Source organism: Protopterus annectens, chromosome 9.part0, assembly GCF_019279795.1.
Source record: "Protopterus annectens isolate FY-2018-M chromosome 9.part0, PAN1.0, whole genome shotgun sequence".
NCBI classification, from domain to species: Eukaryota; Metazoa; Chordata; order Ceratodontiformes; family Protopteridae; genus Protopterus; species Protopterus annectens.
In genome coordinates, this window is record NC_056743.1 from 51,751,999 (window position 1) to 51,764,358 (window position 12,360).

General features: G+C 45.1%; 1 protein-coding gene across 2 annotated transcripts in view; it reads right to left on the reverse strand.

Moving 5' to 3' along the window:
• The window catches only part of PRMT3 (protein arginine methyltransferase 3), a 2,672,092-nt gene that overhangs the window by 1,664,331 nt on the left and 995,401 nt on the right, over positions 1-12,360 (reverse strand). The gene's annotated exons all lie outside the window — the stretch shown is intronic.

Consider the following 12,360-nt stretch of genomic DNA (forward strand, 5'->3'; position numbering starts at 1 on the left):
TCAGGTAGCGGCCGACCAGCACTCAAACTGCTTCGACTTTGGGCTCCTCTGCAAGAAAGAATGGTGTAATGGAGACGGCTGCCTGATTTTATATCGCTGACGACCTGACGTCAGTCCTGGAGCGACAGCAACCGACGCAGAAATACTAAGCCTCTGGTATTCGGGCCGACTGAGGGCTACCCTGGCAGGGATAACCTAAATGTGATGACTGCAACAGTGAAACACAAAGAACATCTTGAATATTATTAGGGATCTGTTAAAAGGTTATTTTGTTTCAAAGTATAATCTACCTTCTCCTTTTCCTCCCAAATTTTGTCTCTCACCTTCTGTCTCAGAACATTACCTTCTCAACTTAGTTTTCTACTCTAGGTTTTTCTTCTTTGTTATTAGTGTGACTGACCACCCACAATCTCAACGTCGTCTTCTACTCTAGGTCAAAAAGGGTACATCAGAAATTACAGTTGTGTACCTACCATAAATGTAGATGTTGGAGTGTATTCACTGTTGCAGTCATTACACTTGGGTTATCCTGCTGGCAGGCGACCCGTAGTCGGCCCGAGCTCCAAAGTCTTGGTCCGGCATCGGTTGCTGTCGCCTCTTCCCTGACGTCAGTGTGCCAGGGATATAAAAGTTGCAACTGACGCCATTTTCTTCAGTTTGTCTTGCCCCAGATGTCAGGTGCCCCCAGATAGGAAGCCTGAAAAGATACAAATATGCCAAACAAGTACCCATATATTACTATAAACATTTCATTCATCTACAAGCAAATACACCACATAGGTTGTATAGAGTTGAGAAGTACAGAATAGTCCCAGCAAAGAGGGGGATGGTGGGTGGGTAACCTGGACTGCAACAGTGAATACACTCGAACATCTACATTTATGGTAGGTACACAACTGTATTATGTTCATCGTGTTTCACTGTTGCAGTCATTACACTTGGGTAGAATCCCAAAGCTGAGGTTGGGTGGCTGGGTCTAAATTGGATTTGGCGAGGCTAACAAGCCCTGCAGAACTGCAGTGGCAAAGCCTGCTCTGGATTTAGAGTACAGAGGTAAGTGGTAGTGCTTGGTAAAAGTGTGCACCGAGCTCCAGATTGCAGCTTCTAATATGTCTTTGGTTGGTACCCCTCTGAGGAAAGCTGCTGAAGTGGCTGCTGCTCTGGTAGAATGAGGCCTAATGCCCTTGGGCACAGACTTGCCATGTTGTGCATAACAGAAGTGGATGCAGTGTCCTATCCATTTGAAGATTGTCTGCTTTGTGATAGGCTTTCCTTGTGATCCTGCAGCGTATGCCACAAACAGTTGCTCAGTTTTTCTGAAAGCTTTTGCTTTGTCCAAGTAAAATCATAGCTGCCTGTGTATATCCAAAGCATGCAGAAGTCTTTCCCCTTTATTCTTAGGATTTGGGTAGAAAGTAGGCAAATGAATGGTTTGATTTAAGGCCACATTGGAAACCACTTTTGGCATAAATGTTGGGTTTGTCCTGAGAGAAACCCTGTCCTGATGAAAGATGAGGAAAGGTTCCACAGCCATCAATGCCTGTAACTCTGAGACTCTTCTTGCTGAAGTTATTGCTAGGAGCAGAGCAGGTTTCCATGACAAGTATTTTAGATCAGCTGTGCTGGCTGGTTCTAATGGAGGCAGTGTTAGTTTTTCTAAAATAAAACTGAGGTCCCAAGTAGGTACTGGTGCTCTCCTACGGGGTCTTATATTCTTTGCCCCTCTGAGGTATGTCATAGTAGAGGATGTGAAAAAATAGGAGGATCCGTATTGTAATGAGCTGAAATGGCAGAGGCATGGATTTTAATAGATGAAAAAGATAGGCCTTTGTCCAACATCTCAGTCAGGTATTGCAAAATCTGAGGTATATTAGGGACCAGTGGGTCGAGCCCTTGTGCCTGGTTCCAAGCACAGGATCTCTTCCATTTTTCTACATAAGATTTCCTAGTGCTGGGCCTCCTGGTTTCCAAAACTACATCCATAACAGCTTTAGAGAGTTGCAGTCTGAGTGGCTACATTATCTGCCATGCTGCCAGGTTTAAGGTTCTGAGTTGACTTTGCAGAATCTGATTGTTTTTCTGCATCAGAAGATGAGGGATTTGAGGCAGAGGCCAAAGTGGTCCTTGGGACAAAGTCTTTAGGATTGGGTACCAGTGCTAGCGTGGCCAGTCTGGTGCAATCAGGATCATGTTTGGCCTCTCTTGTTTGACTTTTAGAAGCACCTTGGTGAGAAGAGGCATCGGAGGGAAGGCATAGACTGTCAGGTTTTTCCAGCTGAATGACAGAGCATCCACTTTCCATGCTTGAGAGTGAAAAGTCCTTGTGCAAAATTTCTGTAATTGGCAATTGAGGGGAGGCAAAGAGATCTATGTCTGGGTGTCCCCAATCCCTTGTTATCATATTGAACACTTGTGGATTTAGCTTCCATTCGTGAAGATCCATGAGGTTTCTGCTTAGTTCGTCTGCCAGTGTATTTTTTGTTCCTGGCAGGAATTGTGCTTGCAGATGTACCTTGTAGGTCAGTGCTGTGTTCCACAAAGTCATGGCTTGTCTGCATAGGGGGTAGGAATGTGTGCCCCCTTGCTTGTTTATGTACCACATAACTGTGGTATTGTCTGTCTTTATTAATAATTGTCCTAGATGTATTAGGTCCTTGAAGGCTGTCAGGGCATTCTGTACAGCTAGCATCTCTTTGATTGATGTGAAGATGCATTTGTTCCTTGGTCCATGCGCCCTGAATACATTTTCCTGCCATATGTGCTCCCCAGGCATAATCTGATGCATCCGTTGTTATTGTCTGCCTGGCTGTAGATAAGGTGAAAGGCTGTCCCTTGTTGTGGTGACAGGCCTGGGACCACCATTGAAACTCCTGTTGTAGGCAGGGAATCAAGGTTAGGACTGTCTCTAGGCTGTGACAATGCTGAGTCCAAACACTTTTTAGATACTACTATAGTTTCCTCATATGCAGTTTGGCATATGGAATTAGTAGAATGCAAGAAGCCATGAAACCCAGGGCCTGCAGAATTTTTCTTGCAGGGAGCTGGGTCTCTGTTGCCATCATTTGAAAGTAATGTGTCAGTTGCCTTTGTTTGTCTAGCATGAGATAAGCCATCTGGGCAGTTGTATTTAAGCTTGCACCCAGGAATATTATCTCTTGAGAGGGCACTAGTTCTGATTTATTTTCGTATACCGTGTACCCTAGGCAAATTAGCAATCTTTTTACAAATGCCAGGTGCTTTAGAAGAATGTCCTTGCTCTCTGCTTGTATAAGGCAGTCATCCAAGTAGGGATCTATTTGAACTCCTTTTGTCAGCAAAATGCAATTACTGGTGCCAGGCATTTTGTGAAGACCCTGGGCACAGTAGATAAGCCAAAGGGCAGTGCAGAGAATTGATAAGGCATTGAGCCTGCTATAAATCTGAGGTATCGTCTGCACGATTGTCTGATTGGGATGTGCAGGTATGCCTCCTTGAGATCCAAAGTAACTAGCCAAGCCTCTTTGCCCAGCATGGGCAAGAGTTGTTATAGTGTTAACATTTTGAATTTTGGAACATCCAAAAAGTATTTAGGATTGACAGGTCCAGTATTGGTCTCCATGCTTTGTCCTTTCTGGGTACTAGGAAAAGGCATGAGTAAAATCCTTGGCCCTGTTCTTCTTGTGGAACTTTTTGAATAGCTCCCATATCCATAAGAGCAGCAATCTGTTTTTGTGCCTCTGCCCATTGGTTTTGTGGCAGCTTTGGCATACCTTTTGGTTTTGGAATCGTGTGGAAGTGGAACCTGTACCCCTGAGAAACAATATTCAGCACCCATTGGTCTTGGGTGATCGTGTGCCAATTTGTTGAGAAAAGTGCTAGCTTTCCCCCTAGGGGTGCTGTCAACTGGTAAGAGCTTGGCATTTGAAGAGGGAAGTCATTGTGACCGTTTCCTATAAGGTTGTGATTTGTCTTCTCCTCCTTTGGGCTGTAGCACCCCATTGTTTGGGTCTGTAGGAGCCTTGGGGCTGAGATCTGCCTCTTGGGCGTCTGTATCTGCCTCTTTGTGGCCTGTCTGACACTGGAAAGGACCAATTTTTTGAAGGCAAGTTTCTTTAGGATTGGGTACCAGTGCTGGCGTGGCCATTCTGGTGCAATCAGGATCATGTTTGGTCTCTCTTGTCTGACTTTTAGAAGCACCTTGGTGAGAGGAGGCATCGGAGGGAAGGCATAGACTGTCAGGTTTTTCCAGCTGAATGATAGAGCATCCACTTTCCATGCTTGAGAGTGAGAAGTCCTTGTGCAAAATTTCTGTAATTGGCAATTGAGGGGAGGTAAAGAGATCTATGTCTGGGTGTCCCCAATCCCTTGTTATCATGTTGAACACTTGTGGATTTAGCTTCCATTCGTGAGGATCCATGAGGTTTCTGCTTAGTTCGTCTGCCAGTGTATTTTTTGTTCCTGGCAGAAATTGTGCTTGCAGATGTACCTGGTAAGTCAGTGCTGTGTTCCACAAAGTCATGGCTTGTCTGCATAGGGGGTAGGAATGTGTGCTCCCTTGCTTGTTTATGTACCACATAACTGTGGTATTGTCTGTCTTAATTAATAATTGTCCTGGGTGTATTAGGTCCTTGAAGGCTGTCAGGGCATTCTGTACAGCTAGCATCTCTTTGACTGATGTGAAGATGCATTTGTTCCTTGGTCCATGCGCCCTAAATACATTTTCCTGCCATTTTCCTGCCATATGTGCTCCCCAGGCATAATCCGATGCATCCGTTGTTATTGTCTGCCTGGCTGTAGGTAAGGTGAAAGGCTGTCCCTTGTTGTGGTGACAGGCCTGGGACCACCATCGAAACTCCTGTTGTAGGCAGAGAATCAAGGTTATGACTGTCTCTAGGCTGTGACAATGCTGAGTCCAAACACTTTTTAGATACCATTGTAGTTTCCTCATATGCAGTTTGGCATATGGAATTAGTAGAATGCAAGAAGCCATGAAACCCAGGGCCTGCAGAATTTTTCTTGCAGGGAACTGGGTCTCTGTTGCCATCATTTGAAAGTAATGTGTCAGTTGCCTTTGTTTGTTTGGCGTGAGATAAGCCATCTAGGCAGTTGTATTTAAGCTTGCACCCAGGAATATTATCTCTTGAGAGGGCACTAGTTTTGATTTCTTTTCGTTTACTGTGTACCCTAAGCAAATTAGCATTCTTTTTACAAACGCCAGGTGCTTTAGAAGAATGTCCTTGCTCTCTGCTTGTATAAGGCAGTCGTCCAAGTAGGGATATATTTGAACTCCTTTTTGTCTGCAAAATGCAATTACTGGTGCCAGGCATTTTGTGAAGACCCTGGGCGCAGTAGATAAGCCAAAGGGCAGTGCAGAGAATTGATAAGGCATTGAGCCTGCTATAAATCTGAGGTATCTTCTGCACAATTGTCTGATTGGGACGTGCAGGTATGCCTCCTTGAGATCCAAAGTAACTAGCCAAGCCTCTTTGCCCAGCATGGGCAGGAGTTGTTGTAGTGTTAACATTTTGAATTTTGGAACATCCAAAAAGTATTTAGGATTGACAGGTCCAGTATTGGTCTCCATGCTTTGTCTTTTCTGGGTACTAGGAAAAGGCGTGAGTAAAATCCTCGGCCCTGTTATTCTTGTGGAACTTTTTGAATAGCTCAGATATCCATAAGAGCAGCAATCTGTTTTTGTGTCTCTGCCCATTGGTTTTGTGGCAGGTTTGGCATACCTTTTGGTTTTGGAAGCGTGCGGAAGTGGAACCTGCACCCCTGAGAAACAATATTCAGCACCCATTGGTCTTGGGTGATCATGTGCCAATTTGTTGAGAAAAGTGCTAGCTTTCCCCCTAGGGGTGCTGTCAACTGGTAAGAGCTTGGCATTTGAAGAGGGAAGTCATTGTGACTGTTTCCTATAAGGTTGTGATTTGTCTACTCCTCCTTTGGGGCTGTAGCACCCCATTGTTTGGGTCTGTAGGAGCCTTGGGGCTGAGATCTGTCTCTTGGGTGTCTGCATCTGCCTCTTTGTGGCCTGTCTGACACTGGAAAGGACCAATTTTTTGAAGGCCAGTTTCTGCTAAATCTAGGTGGTTGAACCTGTAAGAAATCTTTCACAGTTTGCATTGATTTTGCTTTACCCTCCATTTTCTTTAACACCTCTTCTGCCTTAACACCAAACAAAGAATCATGCTGTAGTGGAGCATCCAATAATTTCACTAACATGGTCAGGTAAACTTTGTTCTTTCAACCAAGCATGTCTTCGAATAACTGAGCCTGTAACTGCAGCTCTACAAGAAGCCTCTAATTAATCAAAACCACATTGAAGAGTATGCTTTCCCACTTGTTCAACTGCATGCAATAAATCCTGCATTTCTTTACTGTCAGGACTTTCTATATTTGTAACCATTTTCTGCTTTAACAATGACATGAGATACTGTTGATATTTAAGCATGTGAAACTGACAGTTTAAAGCTCTTACAGCTAAAGCAGCAGAAGTGTAAACTTTTTTCCCCCATCTGTCCAGAGCTCTGGAATCTCTATCTGAGGGGACTGGATTTCTGGCAGTGGAAGCTTTAACCCCCTTAGGACCCTTAGAAATTGTTTCTGGGTCTCCAGCGGGGTTTTTGTAAAGAAATTTACGAGAGTCAGGGACACTGTAGTACCTGTCTGGCTTCACTGGTGCAGGGGGTAAAGAATCTGGAGACGGACTGGATTCAGAGAAAACATCATCTACAATATCAAGCACAGGGGGGATAGCTAGGGGCCTGTGCTGAGGCAATAAAAGGAAATCTCTGAGCCTTTTCTTGGATTCTGAGTAATCCTGGATCTCCCAATGGAAATGCTCCCTCACGGTGTGCAGGGTTTCCCCAAAAGAATAATCCTCAGGTGGTGAGGCTGAAGGAATGGACTCTTCAGCATCAGAGTCCTCATACGGAGGGAGAGAATAGCCCTGATCAGAAGAAGAATCAGAGGAAGTGGAAACCTGATCAGAAGAATCATAATCAGTGTCTTGCCTAGGCCTTTTGTCAGGAGGGGGATGGGAGCCCCTGATTAAGTAATAAGGTCTTCGGCCATTTTAAGCATCTGTTTCTTTGGCATGGATGACTGTTCTGGAGAATGCTGCACTTGTTTCCTTGTCTTTAATGGTGTTTTTGACTTTGCCTTTGCTGCTGTAACAGCCTTAATTGTAAGCTGTGAAGGTCTAAAAACACCCTCAGAAGCCGATGCCTGCTCAGCGGCTCCAGACCCATCTGAGGGTATAGATTCCGTAGGCCCAATACCTTGGGTTTCCACAGGCCTCAGTGTCTCCATGTGGCTGTCAGTTATGGCCTGTGGCTCTGAGGTAGCGGGTGTCAGGGGCTGCAAAAGGGCCTCACTGAGAACCGGCGAACGGCCTAGAAGAGGCTTCGTCGTCGGTTTTGGACCTCGGATGCCTGTCTTTTTCTTTATCTTTGCGGTTTTTATACATTCCGGTCATCGGTTGTTCCGATGGCATTATATAATTAAATCATCGTCCAAAATAATGTAAGGCAAAATCAAACAGACGTTTAATAGTGCGTTTATTGAATCTAGCACAAAACCGACAACTAGTGACGTCGTGGTCAGGGCCTAGGCAAGGAATGCAGTAAGAGGGAACGTCCTTATGAGGTATTTGCTTCCCACAAGAAATACAATTATTAACTTTTACTGACATCGGTCTGGAGCAAGAAAACATTTCCCCAACGGGGTACTTGGCTTTATTGAAGACTTCGGTTCTGAAATTCAATTTTGAAAATCTCATGAGTCGGCCGACTGGCACTTGCAAACTGCTTTTGCTTCGGGCACCGCGCAGCAAGAAAGACTGAGGAAAATGGCGTTGGTTGCAACTTTTATACCCCTGGCGCACTGACGTCAGGGAAGAGGCGACTGCAACAGACACTGGACCAAGACTTTGGAACTCAGGCCGACTACGGGTCGCCTGCCAGCAGGATAACCCAAGTGTAATGACTGCAACAGTGAAACATGATGAACATCAAACCATCTTCATTTCATAGGTGTGTACTAGGCTAATGGCACTGGAGCCTTTACAAGCCTAGCCCTTAAGATATCCCTGGCATCGTACCACCTGACCTTAGTTCCCAGTGCCTCTGTCGAGCAGAGTCACTGGAGTTATCCCCGGGGTGAATTTTCTTTTTCCCGTCCACTCATCAAGATTTCTCTTGAAGAGGGCCAGTGAGGTGCTCTGCTTGACAGGTATGGGGAAGTCTATTCCATAGCATGGGCACTCTCTGGGTTATGAACCTGTCCCTCCAGCATGCTCTATTGATTGTGGTAATGAGGTTGAGGTCTCTGGAGCGTGTGGTGTGGATGGATTGGGATTTCTTTAGATGTAGCATTTCTAACAGAGCTGGGTCAGACATGGCTTTCTTTGTAAGTTAAGAAGAGATCACTTCTAAGTAGGCGATATGAGACAGAACAGTTGGAGTTTTTATGAGTCTGTCCATGTAGGACAAGTGTTTAAGGCCTATGATCCTCTTTGTGAGCTACTTTTGTGGTCTCTCCAGTTGTTGCAGGTGTCTAGTGAGGTACATGCTAAATGGGGCAATGTACTTGATGAGTGGCCTAATGAAGGACGAGTACAGGGAGACGATGACCTCCTTCTTCCTGGATGCAAAACCCTTAGTTATGAGATGTGCTACACAGAAGGACTTTCTGACCACAGTGGCAATGTGGTGGTCAAAAGAGAGGTTGCTGTCAACCTGTGTTCCCAGATCTCTTATAATGCCTTCTGTGTTCAGTGGACTACCACTAATGTGGTAATTCATGGGAACCGGGTTTTTCCCAAAGCAGATGACATTTTTTGGCATTGAGCTTAAGGCCATGCTTCTGACACCAGTCGGTCTCAATGAGGCTTTTCTGTAGGATGTCAACATCACTTGGGGAGTTAATAATAGCTCCCAACTTGCAATCATCTGCAAACTTTGTCAGCCAGAGTCCCTTTGTGTTGGCCTGGACTTCAGAGAAGTAGATACCAAACAGGAGAGAACCCAGGACCAAACCCAGTGGGACTCGACTTGTGACTGGTTGGCAGTCTGACTTGGAGTCAGCTACATTCACACTGTGGGTTCCATCTGTGAGCCAGTTTGCAACCCACCTAGTGATATGGGGGTCGATGCCTAGCTTAGTGAGTTTTTCTATGACTCCTGAGTGGGGAATGGTATCAAAGGGCTTGGTCAGATCAAGGTAGGCTGTATGAACCACCTTGCCTTCATCCACAGCTCTGACTGACTCAAAGAAGTCGACCAAGTTGAGAAGGCATGATCTACCCTTCACAAAACCAAACTGTGTAGGATCCAGAGTTTAGAGATTCCCTATATCCTTGTTTACAAGGTCCATGATGATGCATTTCATAGCTTTGCATATCAGGCTAATGGGGCGATAGTTCCCTGGGTCTGTAGTCACTCCTCCTTTGCGGAGAGGGATGACAGTAGCAGTGCACCATTCAGTAGGGACAAAGCCTGATGTAAGGCTGTGACTGAACAGGGCACACAGGGGAGGTGCCAGTTCACTCTGTAGTTCATGTAGAACACATCCAGGGATATTGACAGGTCCCATACAAGCTGTATTCTTGGGCTTGGACAGTGTTGTGCAGCAGTACTATTGAGAGCCTGGCAATCTACTGGTATTGTGATTGGTCCTTTGGAGTGGGGGTTAAAGTTGGCACTGAATCTGTCGGTCTGTATACTGGCAATATCTTTTGGCTTGGTATAGGAGGTACCATTGTGCAGTAGCTCAGAGGAGGTCTGGGTATTGCCGTGGAGATTTTTACATAACTATAGAAGGCCTTGTGGTTGACTTTGATATCTGCTGCAATTCTGTTTTCATAGCTAGCTTTAGCAGATTTGATGAGAGATCTCAACTTTTTGTTGAGGCTGATAAGGGAGTTTTTCCAACCTTGGGACTTCACCTTATTCCGCATCAGTTTCCTGCTCCTGTTGTAGAGTTTGCTTATGGCAGGGGGCCACTAGATTTGCTTCCTTTTTATGGAGCAGAACGTCTTGGTTCTATTGGGCATGACGAGATCCATGCATTTGTGTTCGTAGAGTGCACTGGTGTATGATTCGGGGGTCATGCAACTATTTGCCATTTGCATGGGTGCCATGAAGTTAGCCACCTCTGATTTTAGGAGCCCAAAGTTAGCTTTAGAGAAGTTTTTCATGGTGGTTACGTTTGCGGGGGATAGGGGTGGGAGGGATGTGGATTTCCAAAATGAATAGTTTGTCAGTTGGATCTAACCAGGGAGGAGTTGACTACTGGTACAGAGCAACAGTCACTCATGTTAGTAATGACCAGGTCAAGGATGTTGCTACCTCTAGTGGGGGTAAGAAAGAGCTGGTCCAAGGCACTGGAATTACTTTTGTCCTTATTTACAGCTACAGCTTGTGTACAGTCTTTCTTTACTTGAGGTTTCTGTGTTGTGCTGACACAAATGGGTTTAGATCTCTGACCATGTACTATTCCTCCCTCTTTAACCAGCCTGCTGATCTATCTGCTTCTCAATGCTACAATTTTCTCTCTCTCAAAATCCAACAGCTGCCCAGACTTCTCCATTTCTGTTTTAAATTATCAAGTTGAGAATTTAGCTCAAGTTCTATATTTTTATTCCTAACTTCTCTCCTTATGAATGCACTTTCATTGAAATAGTTCCTTTTTCTCCATGCTGCTAGTCACAACGCTGAGCTCTGCGGCATATTCAAGCTACAATAAGACATTTATTCTCTGCTTTGAAATATATTGTGACTGTAAAGAAATTTCTTGTCTTTGCAATACTACCAGGCTGCTATGTATCTTGAATGATGCAGCTAGATGGCAATACTACCAGGCTGCTACGTATCTTGGATGACGAAGCTAGATGGCAATACTACCAGGCTGTTACGTATCTTGAATGATGCAGCTAGATGGCAATACTACCAGGCTGCTATGCATCTCGGATGATGCAGCTAGATGGCAATACTACCATCGGACGAAGCAGCTAGATGGCAATACTACCAGGCTGCTATGCATCTTGGATGCTGCAGCTAGATGGCAATACTACCAGGCTGCTATGCATCTTGGATGATGCAGCTAGATGGCAATACCACCAGGCAGCTACGTATCTTGGATGATGCAGCTAGATTGCAATACTACCAGGCTGCTATGTATCTTGGATGATGCAGCTAGATGGCAATACTACCAGGCTGCTATGTATCTTGGATGATGCAGCTAGATTGCAATATTACCAGGCTGCTATGTATCTTGGATGATGCAGCTAGATGGCAATACTACCAGGCTGCTACGTATCTTGGATGATGCAGCTAGATGGCAAAACTACCAGGCTACTACGTATCTTGGATGATGAAGCTAGATGGCAATACTACCAGGCTGCTATGCATCTTGGATGATGCAGCTAGATGGCAATACCACCAGGCAGCTAGGTATCTTGGATGATGCAGCTAGATTGCAATACTACCAGGCTGCTATGTATCTTGGATGATGCAGCTAGATGGCAATACTACCAGGCTGCTATGTATCTTAGATGATGCAGCTAGATTGCAATATTACCAGGCTGCGATGTATCTTGGATGATGCAGCTAGATGGCAATACTACCAGGCTGCTACGTATCTTGGATGATGCAGCTAGATGGCAATACTACCAGGCTGCTATGTATCTTGGAAGATGCAGCTAGATTGCAATACTACCAGGCTGCTATGCATCTTGGATGATGCAGCTAGATGGCAATACTACCAGGTTGCTATGTATCTTGGATGATGCAGCTAGATGGCAATACTACCAGGCTGCTATATATCTTGCATGATGCAGCTAGATGGCAATACTATCAGGCTGCTATGTATCTTGGATGATGCAGCTAGACTGCAATACTACCAGTTACTACGTATCTTGGATGATGCAGCTAGATGGCAATACTACCAGGCTGCTACGTATCTTGAATGATGCAGCTAGATGGCAATACTACCAGTTACTACGTATCTTGGATGATGCAGCTAGATGGCAATACTACCAGGCTGCTATGCATCTTGGATGATGCAGCTAGATGGCAATACTACCAGGCTGCTACGTATCTTGGATGATGCAGCTAGATGGCAATACTACCAGGCAGCTACGTATCTTGGATGATGCAGCTAGATGGCAATACTACCAGGCTGCTATGTATCTTGGATGATGCAGCTAGATGGCAATACTACCAGGCTGCTATGTATCTTGGATGATGCAGCTAGATGACAATACTACCAGGCTGCTATGTATCTTGGATGATGCAGCTAGATGGCAATACTACCAGGCTGCTACGTATCTTGGATGATGCAGCTAGATGGCAATACTACCAGGCTGCTATGTATCTT